At 35.8% G+C, this 16,178-nt stretch overlaps 1 protein-coding gene across 4 annotated transcripts in view; it reads left to right on the top strand.

Annotated features, from left to right (window-relative positions):
• LOC110462797 (delta-like protein D) overlaps window positions 1-16,178 on the top strand; it is a 101,811-nt gene that overhangs the window by 57,148 nt on the left and 28,485 nt on the right. For 2 of the 4 annotated variants that reach the window (XM_021516978.1, XM_021516979.1), the window contains exon 2: window positions 5,179-5,240. The gene's annotated coding sequence lies outside the window, so the exon portion shown is untranslated. Of the gene's footprint in view, window positions 1-3,069; window positions 3,198-5,178; window positions 5,241-9,061; window positions 9,246-16,178 lie in introns of those variants that run through there. The other 2 variants (XM_021516977.1, XM_021516980.1) reach the window with 2 other exon arrangements.

The raw sequence follows: 16,178 nt of genomic DNA, 5'->3' as shown, positions 1-16,178 counted from the left end.
TCAAAACAGATTATCCTGAGTCTGACATACCAAACCTGTACATCTCCAGAGTGACTGGGTTTGACTGGTGCAGGAACCTTGCACAATACTACATCAGTGTTTGGTTAGCAGCAGTCAGAATGAACTACATGTGACAGCGTATAATTGGGAATCGTATACTGAGCTCTTGTATCCAATAAAATCAAATTTTCTTTGTGAAATGCTGCATTGCTTTTCTTTTGTAGAAGTAGAAGTGGTTTCTCCGTAGTGTAGCTATTAGACGGGGTATGCCTTTAAGTGGCCCAATTAGCCCAAAGGTTGCATGACACCGGGGTACACCGAAACAAAGTTTCTGACAGAGCTGTCGATTAGCCTGACTTCGACTTCTGTCTCCGACCGAATGTCTGATGTGCCTTCACCCCCAAAACATCACACAAGATAAACAGTCGCCGCAGCCAAACCACGGCCAGAAAAACAATTGTAGGACCCAACGTGCAGCTCTGCCATCAGAGACGAACAATTAGTTACCTCTTAAGGGCGGTGCAGAGTGGTCTGTCTTGTGGCATGTCGGACACATTGGTCTGCAGCCAGTCATAATTACAGAGTACTTGGCCTTCTCTTGGCCCGACAAAGGGCAGACAACCCAGTCACAACTTATCTGCAATCGACACATCCTATCATATGTAATCTTGAAGTAATTTTCGGAATATGTCATATCTCTGAATTATTTTAATGAACACAAAAAAGCTTTTTAGCATTATAATGAAAGATTAGATTATCAGAGGGACAGGGTTTTTATTGGGTTGAAATCGTATTAAAGATAAGAGAGGTTATCTTGTTCCACTATTAAACAGATGTAGAAATCTTCTGTATGGTAAACACTGGGTGACCCCTGATGGCCATTTCTACATCATGGTAAAATGGCACCACACTGACTTAGGGACTTTCTGGATATTATTTACTGATTAAAAACACATAACGGATACATTGTACCATATTTTGTCTTGTAAGCCTATCTATCGTTATAAGCCTACTTCACACAAAAAACTTGGGTAAGGTAAAATAATTTCATATAGTAATAATACTAATTTGAGGTTCTTATATACCGCTTTATCACAACCTAGTTCGTAGGTCGTCTCAAAGTGGTTCACAAATTATTATCCATGGTTATAGTGCCTTTGCAACCAGACAATACATTTCTCAACTCCCTGGGAGCATATACAACCGGTGGATATTTCTGAATGATTTTTTTTGTGATTTTGTTATCACTTTTGTTTTTTAGGGGGGAGAGGGGGGGGCGGTAAACTAAATTTTCTGTATATGCACTTGTAATTTCTCTTACAGATATCTGGGGAAAAAATGTAATGTCATTTTGATTTGTTTCTGGTGTAATTTCTGATAAAATTAGTATGTCTAGTCCTCTAGAAAGGTTAATCAATTTTTTAACAAGCACAGCTGTTTTATATTTAGTGTACCCCATCATCCTTGTGTGTCGGGCAAGATAAAGTATTCATCATGTAAATCATTATGATGAACAATCTCCAAGCAAATAAAAACTTTTTCAGTATGCCCTAAGCCTCTTGAAAAACAAGAGGAAATATTTTGATGTTCACATAAAACAAAATCTTATGGGATCTTAGGTTAAATGTCAAGCCCCTGTGTTTTGCAAAAATGTCATTTGGTGATAATTCTTATGAATATAGAGAAACCAAAGTGAAACTATTGAACAATATCTGGTGATAAACATTGTTTGGTTAAAAAAGTAACACATGAATAATAATTTGGTCGGAACGGACAGGGGTGACATTTTGGTTACTCTGGTAACAGAACTGACAGGAAGTCGGACATGTTTGTAGCAGACGGGCAATAATTGCACACAAATGTCTATACATCTTTTATGATTTAAGCGTTAGATCATGTCGCTGTAGGAAACTTAAATCATACAGCCTGAACTGTAATGAAACTCGATTTTTGTTATGCGAGATTCATTGGAGAAAGTGTGAATATGGGTACTGCAGCATGCTGGAGACATTATAGCCCTCATGTCTGCACCAGAAAACCTAACTTAGGGGCCAAATTGTCCCCCCTAAAAGTAAACACATGGTTCTCCGATGAAAAAAACCACCAGGACATTTAAATCTTGAAGAAAAAATGTTATTTCATTGATAATCTTTTTCAACTTATTGATTTATTGCTTGTGAAAGACAGTTATATTTTTCATTTATTCAAATTTTAATATGCTTTTTAATATCAGTTTGGAAAAAAAAGACATTTCGATACTAAATCAACATGCGGGACCCAGTAAGTAGGTTTGGTAAATAAAGTATAAACGGTCGGTTGAAAAACTCCAGGCATGTCGGTATGTTGATATTACCAATTAATTTCCACATATCAATACAGCAAACTGACTGGGGGACAGACCCTCTGCCACAGTTCATTAGAGACTTGGTTATCATTTATAGATTTCTTTAATAGGTGAAGTGGTCCCAAGCTTTCATGTTTGACTTTATAAAGAGGGGGTGTGGTTTGTTTGGCTGTGTTTACAATCCGGGGCGACAGGACTAGTGTGGGTGTCGCTGGCCATTGTACCAAATGTACCAATACTCGAAATGACCAAGTACTCGACCCTTTAGAGTCATTTTCTCCTTCCGTTGTTCAGATTCTGGAATCCCCATAACGTAAATGAGAGGTCGGTATAAAGTTTAATCGAGACCTCTGTCATTAAAAAAATTATACCCGAAACCGATTAATATCCAGAATTGTGAATCAAAGACAGGAAACAAATCGTGATGATGTCATTGGCCACCATGTAAATGATGATATATACCCGTTATCGTGCAATCAACTAGCCCGATATCATTACAGTAACTAACACACAAGACTTTCCCACGCTGTTTAGTCGGGGCTATTTTTATTCATGAGAAACTGCACACTATCAATAGGTCGAATGAAATAATCCCGCAATTCACGCAACCCAATATATTAACATAGATATTATAGATATTTAGACTGCCCTTGTGCATATTTTCGTGATAAAACCTCAGTAAAGGGTTTCATATCTAGGTTTACCTGTAATGTGTAATCAACTAAGGAGAAACTGAAAGCACCTGTTTGTTACACCGCCATATGAAACAGTTAACAAACAAGCCATATGGTCCTAATAGTACACCTGGTAGATTTTTACCTGGAGTTTAACTGGATGTATATTTCACTTCAATGTAAGTATATAAAGATTCCTGTGCTGGCAAAGAGTGAATAATGAAACTGATTCATATTTTAGTTTTTTAATGAAGAATGTTTTGGGGAAACTTAAAAGACTCTGATCAAATAATTGATCAATTCTTACCATACTTATTGTTTAAGATAACATGGAAAATTCAAAACATGACTTTTGGAGATGTATTGAATTCAGACATTATAGATAAACAAAATCATTATTATGATGATTATGTTTTGTCATGTGTTTTTTTCAAGAAGATATTGTCAATTTATCATGTTCCTGGGACAACTGACCACATTCTCAAAATCGCATGGTTTGATCTTTTGCAATGGGAAATGAGTTAATTGGAGAGTGATGGAAGCGTGAGAAAGGGTTGGATACATGGATGTACACTTCGTGGTCATTACAAAGTGGTCATCATGATTAATGGACCAATCAGAAAACCGAAAAGACCTGTTCATAAGTAATGGTCCCTGACAGCTCCCGTATCTGCCTAATGGTGCGGCTAACAACTGTCTGTCCCTCTCACACCCACGGGTAACCAAGCACACCTGTATTACCCTAACGACCACCGTACAGGTGACAAACTTCCTACCTGATAATCGACCCGACTGACCACAGATAAAAGTGAAGGGTATATTTGGGGATTACCGCCATGACTGGTTACGAATTCTTGAATTCTTCGCATATCGCGGAGTGTTAATTTATAAACAATACAGTCCAACCTCCCACTGGTCGGGTGTCGGGTCTGCCCCGAGTGGGATGTTTGTATGGCAAAATTTTCACAGGTAGATAACGGGTATCTTCCCTAATTATACACCTGACTCAATCAGGTGCCTCACTCAGGTATATATATAAACTCATCAGGGATATCTCGTCAACAGGTAAATAGTTACTAACCTATGATACAGGTATATAGATATGTACGAGAGATGCTCGGTAATTCTTTTCATATAAACACATTTTCCATACATAATTACCTATATTTAAGAACCTCTAACATTTGACTCAGTGGCAACTGAGGTTCATCTACAGGGTATGTCAGCAAATGTTTTGTAGAGCAAATCAACAGAAATCAATGGCCTAGAAAATTCCATATGTATAGGTAAAAGACATGTACCTATCATAAGGTATTGCATATCAATAATTTTTATCAAAATTACATTCTTCAAAAATAATTACTGCATCTACTAAAATTTATCAAAAACAATCTTCTTTAAACGTAAAAAATAAACAAAACTTTCTGTTTTTTATAGTAATTTTAAAAAAAATCTTCACTGGACAAACTTTACTGCAAATACATACATTAGGGTCATTGAAATCATTTCTGTATTCAGTTGATAATAGTTTTAAAAACATGGACAGTTAAGGTGAGAGTTAACCCTTTCACCCCTATGTAACTTTAGTAAACTCAGCCATGCATTGATACGGATGAGTCGATTATGGTCTACAGTGGTGAAAGGGTTAAATGAAACGTTTCTGATACCGCTACAGGACTGCTGTACCTGAGGGAAAAAATTGCCAAGTAAGGAACTCGTTAGTACAGGTAGATATTGTATCTCTACCAGTAATTAACGTTTCAGGTGTTTCAGTGTCTGACTGCATCAGGATCACGGCAGAGACTGAAATCGTATTCCCAAATATGTGGAACTGAAATACATGTACATAAGCTTCAGTGAATTTTTCTTTTTGACATTGGCATTTAGATTTGTATCTACATTACATTTGAGCTTTGACAAGGCTCATATTGTTATAGTGAAATGGTACCAGTCCATCACCAACTACCCACAGATTTATGTTTCCAATTTTTACAAATTTTTGATGACCGTTTAAATTGAGTTGTACATGTATTATACATCTGTTATCGGTTCTACATAGAAACATTGTGCATGGAATATATTGCTCTCATGACCAAAAAAAAAATAAAAAAAATTCTCATGTGAGATTTTGAGGGATTTTTCCATTTTGTGTCTTTGTAGAAATCCTCTGGACATGACAGCTGTGTGTGGGGAAGTCTCTTGGAACCTTTACCGTAAATAAGGTAAGTTTATACTTTCGTTTATTGTTATTTAATTTCCTTTGTAGATACAAAACCTCCGAATGTTATCTCTATTTAATCCCGTAGTGGTAAACAGGCCACCTGTTAGCAATTTCCACTTGTTTCCATTTTCTTGTATTCCATGATAGCTGCTGGCATTAAAATGAGGTTGATGCATGGTTTTATTACCCTTATATTTCTTTTATTAACCTAATGGAAAGTCGGAAAACAAATATTCTCCATCAACAGGGTTTGTTTTCAAAGCAAAGGAATTGCAATAAAGTGAAACCTGACTGGACGATATCATAGGACACAATTGGTCAGATTAAGCAGGATGTAAAAATATACAGATAGTTTTTGTTAGAAATAGGAATATAATGTTGGATTTTAGAATACTCAAGGATCGTATTACACAGGTTTCACTGAATTTGATTAAAAAAACAAATACTACCTGTTTGTATCACTTAATACCAAAGATAAAAAATAATAACCACTTATGAATTGAAGATGTTAATAATTGTAATTAATAGGATCAAAGTTTCATCAAGACATATCAGCTTTTTTTGTCTGATTTATTGTTGAATATGGGTAAAAAGACATAACGGTAAATCAATTTCCATTTGCACAGTGGTGCCCTCTACTGGACAAATTGAAAAAACAATCGGCTGATTGAATCTTCTCTATTAATGTTGAAAAATCTAAGTTGGATAACATTGTAGAGATAAACTATTGAGTTTCTGGTCTATAATCCTACACACCCGAGACAATAGCGGCCATCTTGGGTACATCGCCACCACACAAATACAAGCCAAAGTACGACGTGCTTGGGTTATGTCAGGATCCGAGACCGTCGCTCAGACTTGATCGCTTGGCCATCATGAACAGGGCCATAACCTTGTAAGGCCTCTGAACAACACCAAACCAGTATCTCTGTCCCCCATCTGCATTAAGTAACGGGCCACTTCAAGATCTTTCTGGATCAGATGTGATTGGTGTTTAAATGGCGTTTATCCAGGACAATGTCTTCTGTGCTTTAAGACAGAGATAAATGGAATTACATCATTTAATAATAAAGATTTTTTGGAAGATTTGTGTACTTTACCCGAAGTATATTAACTATGTATTTGTGGGCCCTCCATTCACAAGGTGTAGACGTCGGGTTAAAGTTTGATATGGTCACATGACCCATGACTGGCGCGTCTGTCAGCACGCATATGACGACTAAATACAGGTCTATCATCATTCAAGTTTTTTGTCAATTGGGAAATCAGACAACATTATGGAAAATGTCACATTGAAACTATAAGCCACTAATGTAGTAACAGCACAAAAATACAACGAAAATGTCATATAATAGCTCCTTTTTCATTTAAATATTACTGAAATTTAATAAATGCCAACATTTTAGTAAAATTAGATTTTAAGTTTAACTCCAGATAAATGAAAGATTTATGTTAATTTTGTTAAAAACAAGTTTGTCTTGTTGCAATACAAAGAATAGTAAAAAGTTATACAAGCATACTATATTTATCTTGTGAGAAGTCGGTGTTCAATAATAAGCCCACCCTGCTCAATGATAAGCCCACCCCAGTAGATATCAGTAATTTCTGGTAAAACCCAGCAAAAATATTGGCTATAATTTAAGATATTTTATCCCAGTGCCCTATCAGCTATGAATCACTAATTTTGCCAAATATAACTTTTGAAATTGCATTCAAAACCATGGAGATTTGAATTTAACAAACTCGCATGTGTACCACATAACTGGTAAAATTTGTGATGTATGTTAATATTTTCATGCAGAAAATTGTTATTCTCACATTATTCAATAGGTAATTTCATTATGGGTCAAATATATCAAGTATGTTATGCACTTGTGAATAATTATTTTATGAGAAAATGCTAAATCTTAATAGATGGCTAACGTGATTTTAATTTTTCAATAAATATTTGCAAAATGTCACCAACTCATTGTAAATTAACACAAAAGTATTTATCTCTCAGAATACCATAGAAGTGATGCAAGATATCTAATGCATATTATGCACATTGGATCTATACTTCCTTTCTTAGAACTGGAGTGATAACTGCCCCCCCCCCCCCCCCCCGAAGTTAAACATTGATAAAATAAAATATAAAACATGCTAATTAACTGAAATAAATCAGTTTAATCTTATTCCACCACATGTTTTATGAGAACAAGACATTGATTAACGGAACAACTACATACCACAGACGGTTACAAAGTGTTTGTACCCATGATAGATTTACCATATACTTCCTCCGTAGATATAATCAATTACATCACCTATATTTAATACAGAGTTTGCTTCCTTGTGGTGCAAATTATGAGGTAGGCTTATCACAAATAGTTTTCTAACAACGTCTAGGACAAAACTGAAACCTCACTCACGTACATAGTTAATGCGACTTACATTTTCCTGGGAGAATTAAACTATTTGTATCTAGGCATTACATGTACAGGTCAAGGTCAAACTGGTAGATCAATCTATCAAATCAGACGTAGGGAGGACCAGTTGTAATCTGGACAGAGATCTCGCTTCAAATCGTCCGTTTAAAACCACTTTAAGATTAACCACCTGATACCGGGTGATTTAACAACGATAATTGGACTTTATTGTGGCTTAAGTTTGAAGAATTTCGATATCTATGGGAGAGAAAAATAACGCAGGTAGACTGATTCAACTCCATGAGAAAATTTCACTCAAATGATAAAGCAATATTGAAATTAAAAACAGATTTTTTTTGTGTTAAAGCACTAATCCGGTAAACTGTTTATAAAATTGAGTTCTCAGGAACAGAGAAATTGTCATAGTTCACGGGGATAAATGACATAATTTCTCAGGCTGTTGTCGTCAGATGTCTGTTAGGGCTATTGTTGTAAAGACAGGTTTATAAATACGCGCAGAAAAGAAATTAATAAACGATGCAGACATTCAACTAAAATGAACCGTTTATTTTTTTGTATGAGTAATACATGAACCCATAGTACAGTTTACGCGTACAGGTAAATATCCCATTGTTTCCACGGACTGTGAGACTGGTGTTCGGTGGAGCGTGTCTGAAGGGTAGAACTACAAGGATGAGGTATTGTCCTACCCCCTCCCACCACACTACCAACACATTGCCCCTGGTGTTGGGTATTTAAAGACACTTATTTTTTCTACACCATTAGGTGTGCAAGTTGATGACCATGTACAGCCTGTACTTTGAAGTAAGCAAGCTTAACATCTACGATATTAAAATTAAATTTTCGTCAAAACTACCAAAGCTTAATATAGATGTTCTGATTTTTGTTTTTTTCTTGGTTTTATACATAGCATTTATGAATGTTTTTTGTAGACCAAAACAAACCAATTGTGTTTTTCTCCATAAACGTTTTATAAGTTAATGTGAGTTACAGGCCTTTCTTAAATTAGGAATCCTCAGCTTCACCCAAATAATCTTGTCAAATTTTAAACTAAATAAAAAATTAATAATTATCTGTAAAACTGATATCTTTTCACACATTTTGTCTATAATGAGATCTGTGTTGAATTTTAAAAAAATGCTATATTTCATGTTTTTCAGTTTTAAAATTTAAGCAAATGTTGGTGGTATTTAAATATTTATGTTAATGTACCATTAGGCTAACAGATCTTGATAGAAGGGAGTCCGTGGGATCATGTGTTGTGTGATACAGTGTCGGTTGTTTTATGTGTGAGGGCCCTACACAGCTCTGGCATAGAAACAATTATAGAAGACAGAGGCAGATCAGCCATCAAAGGCCGCATGGATTGGTTAGCGTGTATCAATAATAGATTAGGACGCCTGCCCAATAAACCGGCGTACCTGGTCAGGTAGACAGGTGTAGCTATACCAGGTAACAGGTCGGACGACAGGAATTAACTCCCTCAGATGTGTTTCGAAAAAAAAAATGGATTTTTAACTTCCCCATGGAAAGAAATTAGCTGGTTTACCATGGAGTAACGACTAGTTTAGTAGTGGGTAAGTGCTTTTTTTTTTTTTTTGTATAAACAATTTGGCCAGGGTTCAACACAGGCCTCCCGGGCTGTGACTTCGATTCCTTGCAGTTTTTCTCACGTACTAATCCAGAGGGGGTATAGGAACATGTACTCTATGTTGCGGTCTGTCAGTCGGACTTTTGTGTCCCGTACAAAACAAAAAACACTCGAGTGTGGTCAGCACTTATTGTTCCAGATCTGTTGGACTGTCAATGCTTAGACTTGGTTGGTACATTGTGAAGAGCACCTGGCTACGATGCCTACCTGTACCTGAAGTGTGTGACAAATCTAGCTCTATTGTGAAAAATTTGGTGATTAGGAAACCGTATCCTGTGTCCCCACCCCACCCTGTGATGTGATATATATATATACATTTATTGTCTATAAATGACTAACTACCTATGTATGTATCAGAATGCATTGCACTTAAGCTCGTTCTGGTCCACCCCATTATCTATTTGCTTAAGAAGTTTACCTTGTAGCTCCAATTTTTTTCCTATTGTCTGACAAATAAAATTTATGATGCTACCTTGCTACATTTTTACCAAACAGATTCTTACAGTTTGACTTAGAAGTACCAAAACATTTAAATCATATAATCTTAACTTTAGGGTGTTTTAGCATTCCAACCTACTAGTCTTGTCTTAGAAGATTTAGAATTCATATCTTATCCTATTGCGTCTGCAGGAACAAACCAATTTCTTTGTGTAATGATTCAAAGCATATATCCCAGGTATGATGTGTTAGGTAGCATATAGCCCTTAACTCTAAAACAAATTCCAGGTATAATGTGTAAGGAAGCATATATTCTTAACTCGAAAACACATCACAGGAGTAATGTGTAAGGTAGCATACAACCTTAACTCTAAAAAAATCCCAGGTACTTTATGTAAGGTTACATATAACCTTAACTATTAAAACCAACCCCAGACATAATGTGTAAAGTAGCATACAACCTTAACTCTAAAAAAAATCCCAGGTACTTTATGTAAGGTTACATATAACCTTAACTATTAAAACAAATCCCAGAGATGATGTGTAAGGTAGCATATAGCCTTAACAGCATTTTGCTGCAGAATACCTGCTTTAGTAATATAATACTTTACATTATATATTAAAAGAGCAACCTCTGCATAACTGTGCAGATGTTTTGTAGAACTTGACACAATGGTGTATAGAAACATGGGTTACATATTTGACTCCACATAAGCCTATAGTTAGCTATATATGTGGAGGTTGTTCGCAGTTGTTGTTTTACTGTGTAGGATCCTATAGGTACACATTAACATATAATGTTTTTGCTTTAGACTTTTGTACAACACAATGTATCACCTATGTAATATTTAGCAGTACAGCTCCTGTACCAGGAAATACAAACTATTCTGTATGACTTCATAGTGTGGGAAAGGTAGGTTATTTTTTTTTAACTTGCTGCCCATTGCTATGACAGCAAAGAAACAAGGTTGTGTTATGTGAACCAACCAAGAGTCACCATATGACGTCTATCCAGGATGAAAGGTTTTCACATAATAACTTCCCCGCATATGCTGGTACCTATTTGTATAGCAAGGTAGGCTGAAACCGTTTTCACTGATTAAACTTGATGGCAAGGTTCAATATTATAAACTTTTGGTTGCAAGCTTAACTACTTCTAACTGTTTTGTGCTGCTTTATAAATGTTATAAAAAAATATTTTAATATGAATAAATTACAAAATATAGTTTTACTTTACACAGTCAGAGGGACAAGTGATATGCTATTTTATGTGGGCCTGGTAATTTGCAAGAGTGTAAAAAGTAACTGATTTGCGTGCATTCCCAGATATTTACACTACAGTGAGAAACAAGTTATTGTACTCTAATTTGTAAAGTCTGGTTATAATGACTAGCCAGGCAATACCTGTAGAGTAGACTTTATATAGCATGTTACTGATAGAGACTTCTTTGAATATCACATTCATTAGGAATAATGGTTTATGGGGTTTGCATATAAAATGTTTTTGCTATATAAAGGTACTGCATAAAAACTTCTGTAAGCGTTATAATCGGGGGTCCTTGTGTGTATACTGCCCGGTATATTAAACATGCAAACAGAATCGCTAATTGCGGTATAAAAGCAATGTCTACATGTCTTGGAAGATATTTTCCTATAGATTTCTGAAGCCATTGTGTGCGCCCTATGGTATAGCTATTGTGCAATGTATACAATTTTATCATCTCCACAATGTAAATACGGGTGTAACGGGATACCTAGCTTGCAACAGAGTTCTGTACTTGTAGCTTTGTATGCAGTATCTGCGGCCACAATGGACCGAAACATTGTGCTTTATCCAGCATTGTTCTACATAAGCGTAGAATACTTTATGCACAAAATTTTAGCATAAATTGATTTTCTTTTGGGGTGGGGGGGGGGGGGGGGGGGGGGGAGCTCTGAAGACTGAATGAAGTTATGTACCAAAGGAGCTTTGTGCACATATAGCGAGGCAGAATGACTGTTGTCATAAAAGCGGAATTAAGTAATTTCTTTTGGTATTCAAATTGAATTTTGTTGTTTCTGTTTCAGACTTCTTACAATCTGGAGACTGTTTGTCATAAAAACCAAACAATCTTCAAGGCCAAATTGTCATATTTAATTATTAAACATGTCTGATCACATTTAAAGATAATCAAAAAACATTTTCTTCCCCTTGACTTTCTTCCAGTGATATTACCAGCAGATGGCTGTTTTTAATGAATTTCAGAAAAGTTCAAAATATGTTAAATGATCCTATACAAATATCATGGCTGATGTATCATTTTCAAAGTGTCTGAGAGATCGGATTTGCGGAAGTGAAAGTAATTTCAGAAAGTACAAGTAGAAAAGGTGATCTACCTTTGGCACTGTGAGATGTCAGTTCCGATGAAACAAAAAAGAAAAGCGTACAGATATACAGTTTTGTTTGTAGAAAACTGTTAAAAGTAACGAATAAATCTCAGAGCTTGTCAGAATGCTATTAGTTATTTATTTCAAGTGCCTCTGGTTAAAAATAATGTGTTTGCCGCTTTGTATGAGGAAATCCTACTTGTACAAGCGTCTTACAGCCATGTATATCTTATAGAGAGAGGCGTTAAAGCAGAAACAGATTTCCAAGAGGGACAATCTCAGAGTCGCTTTCCACTTGCAGTTATAATAGGAAGGAAATTGCGGGCGATAAGATGGCAGAGGTGGTTAGCAGTTAGATTTTCACATAAGTGCCGGTATTTATGCACGAAGACGGATACTTAATATGCACTTACTATATATTTACTCCGTAAACATTTCTCATTTAGTCTAATTTTGATTGTAATCAGTGAAAAGTTTCCCATTTACTTAAAAATTTAATACATATTTTTTTTATTATAAGCTGCTTGTGTTTTTACGATAGAAGCATTTCTTTCATTAAGTTTCAATTTCTTCATTGGCAGACATCTGGAGAATGCGCAGATTGCGAATGTTGTGCAAGCTAGTTGATGAAATATTAGCTGCTTGTAAATTTTCATTGTTTTGGAAGTTAGTTTAACGCTGCATTGAAACAGATCAAATGGAGGTGGGGTTTTTTTGGGGGGGGGGGTTCTGAATTGAATAGTTTTATTACATATTCTATTATACAAAATTGACTTTAATAACTTCTCATAAGTTTTTAACTTCAGTTAATATTTCCAGTTTGATTCTATTAAAAAAAGTTTATGAATATATGTAATTTATATACACAAATCAGTGTGTGTTTGTCTGAATAAAGACATATGTAATACTCACAGAAGAGAATCAAATTATATCAATATTTCATTTTTTTTTTTTTTTATTACTTATATATAATCACTATTCCATCAATTAAGGTAGCATATACCAAAAAATGTGAATAAACGAATATCGCAGAAAAAAATATGTGTAGGTGTTTGTGCAAGGTTCAAACCTGTCACCCCTTGTTTATGTTTGCAATGCTAACCTTTTATAAAAATTCATTTTTGCCATTGATATTGCCCTGTTTAAACTAAGGAACCTTTTGCCAATAATTATTTTCAGAATAAACAGCAATCAATTTACGTAGAAATGTTTCAGTTGGAAGTTTGAGTGGAATAAGACCTTAATCAAAGGGATTTCTAGCTTAAAATGGGTTTGGTTTCAATAGATTACAATATCTCATTAAGCAAATAGCATTTCAGATACTTGAATATCAAAGCGATTTTGATCAAAGCATTGAATATCTTATAAAAATTCAAAATTCAAAAGAATTTAGAAAAAAAATGTTAAAGCTAAAATTTGCTTTATTCTTTTCTCAATGTCTTTGTTCCACATGCAGAAATGTTGTACACCAGTCAGCGTGGCATTTTCACTCAGACGTTCTAGACAAAAACATGTACCAGGTAATACACATAGTGTTGTTCTGTTTGTATCGCTGGATGGCGAGGTTCGATGAAGCACTGAGGAAGCACCAGAGTGACACCTGTAAAATCACCTGGGTTTGTAATTAAGGCAGGTGTAATTACCTGGGTTTTATCAAGGTATTTCATCACCTGATGACAATACCCTGTGGCCACATCAAACGATGGTGTCCATGGCGACAGCATGTTGTCAAGGTATTGGTATTATTTTCATTGTGTAATATATTTTTTTGACTTTGTTTGACGTAAAAAGAAATTCTCACTTAAATTGACATGTTCTATGAATTGTTTATTTCGCATACGTCATCACGACACCTCCCACGATAAAACACGTCTGTTAGCGTAATTTATACAGTAAGAACAATCGGTATACATTTACTAAAACATTTCTATAATTGTTCTTAGAATTTTATCGATAATTGAAGTGTTTCTCTTTAAACTAGCTTAATTTTCAATCATTTTTAGGTTGGAATATAAAAAAATATATCATTTTTTCAGGAGGAATGTAGTAGTTCAAGAGGTCTTTTTTTTCTCTCAATACACTGGACATTTTATCTGCATTTGGTTCACAATAACTTCAGCTGACATTGCCAACCAAACCAAAGCCCCTCAATCGTGCACTTGTCCCTACCAGTATCCGAGCCTGTTTTTGAGAAACTTGTTGATGGTTCTTAACAGGCGGTGTCACCTCATGTAAACTGTTTATTTTACAATAATTGTGAAACAACTCTTCTAACATTAATGCGGAAGGCAACCAAAGTATTCAAAGAAAATCCTTACGGTCGGGTAGGTGACCCCTTTACCAATACACGTCCGATCTGGGAATCGAACCCCAGCAGACTTGGTGAAAGGCCAGTGCTTTATCCATTGCGCCCACCTGACCACCTTTTTCACTGCACCTATCAGGATTCACATTTATCTCATTTAGGTCAAAGGTATAAGATTAAGGAAAAAATCGTTTTGTTTCAAACCGTGAATAATATGATTTGTACCACAACACAGTTGTAATCTTACCCATTTTTTCTGTAATCTGATTATGCCCACCCCTAGATTGTACAGAGGAAAATGATGTGGAAGTACAAGAAAGTAGACAATTGGTATTGTTTTCATTCCGTAAACCTAATTGACCCCCATAAGTCACTAACAAGCCCTGTACAGGTGTTGATGATCACAGGTAGAACGTGAGGGACACGCACATAGTATCCATTGTAGGTTAATTACCCTGATGTTCATCCACATTATCTGTCCATCAGCTGGCCAGTGGGGATACCTAAATCTGTCTGTTAGTGGAGCAATGGGGGATGAGTAAGTCTGTCCATCAGCTGGCCAGTGGGAGGATGAGTAATTCTGCAGGTATGACCATTAGGTATGCCTTACAGGTATGACCATCAGATATATATCTTACAGGTATGACCATCAGATATATATCTTATAGGTATGACCATCAGGTATGTCTTACAGGTATGTATTTGCACTGCACCTTTTCCTCACCTTTGCCTCAGCTCACAAAGGGTTTAAACTGATGTTTAGATGAAGTTTAAGATCACACCGGAGACTGTTAATATTTTGCTAGTTTTTCTGATGTTATCTGTAACAATCTAACAACAAAAATCACTAACTGGTTACCTGAATGCCCTTGACCTTTATTTCTCAGTTACCTGAAACAGGATTACCTAATAGTTAGTTGGAGTACAATTTTCTTGTGATTACCTGGAAGTTACCTCAAGTACATCTTTTGTTTCCATTGCAAAGATTGAAAGGTCAAGGTCAAGGTAAAACGTGTTGTTGTCGTGGTAACTATGGGAAGAACCACAGAATTAGATTGCTATCTAAGTCCGTAGAAGAACATTGTATTTCCTAAAAGACACTGTTGAGGTTTGTTTTTAAACAATTAATCTTACTGCAGGTTTAAATTGGATTAAAGAATATTAACACTAGAACTACAGGTGAAAGGCTATCTCCTACAGATCCCAGACGAGGACCCCACCTGTAAGCTAGACATGACGGTTGAGGGGCCCATATCAGCCCCCTAAATACTTCCCCCCCTGTGATAGGTGATGTCATACTGAGCCTTGTCGGAGCCCACCCTATCTAGATAATCACACATTGATCAATTTGTCTGATATTAGCCAAGTGATACCTTGTCCATTCACAAATTTAAATTCCAGGCTTTTGTTTCTGGCAGGCGTATATGTCCCTGTGCTTGCGTTTGCCTGTGGTTTCTATCAACTCATCCAAGTGTAGATCCATTCACCTCACTATCTGATAGGGGGACAACTGTGAAACAATTCACGGCCCTCAAATCAAATTCTTCAAATAGCTCATCATTTAATGACTAATACAGGCCAAACTTTTTTGTTGTTGTTGAACATTTGTTAAAAGCACACTCCTTATTGTTTAGCTAGAGCTTGTGTGAGGAAAAACGGAAAATAGGTCTGATATTAGGTAAATAGACAATTAAGTTACTGGACATCTGGTGAATAACATGTTGATGTAGTTTGGACTGAAAATACCTG

This window comes from Mizuhopecten yessoensis, unplaced genomic scaffold (assembly GCF_002113885.1).
Source record: "Mizuhopecten yessoensis strain PY_sf001 unplaced genomic scaffold, ASM211388v2 scaffold10831, whole genome shotgun sequence".
NCBI classification, from domain to species: Eukaryota; Metazoa; Mollusca; class Bivalvia; order Pectinida; family Pectinidae; genus Mizuhopecten; species Mizuhopecten yessoensis.
The sequence above is the reverse complement of the archived record's forward strand: the minus strand, read 5'-3'. Positions and strand labels throughout refer to the sequence as shown.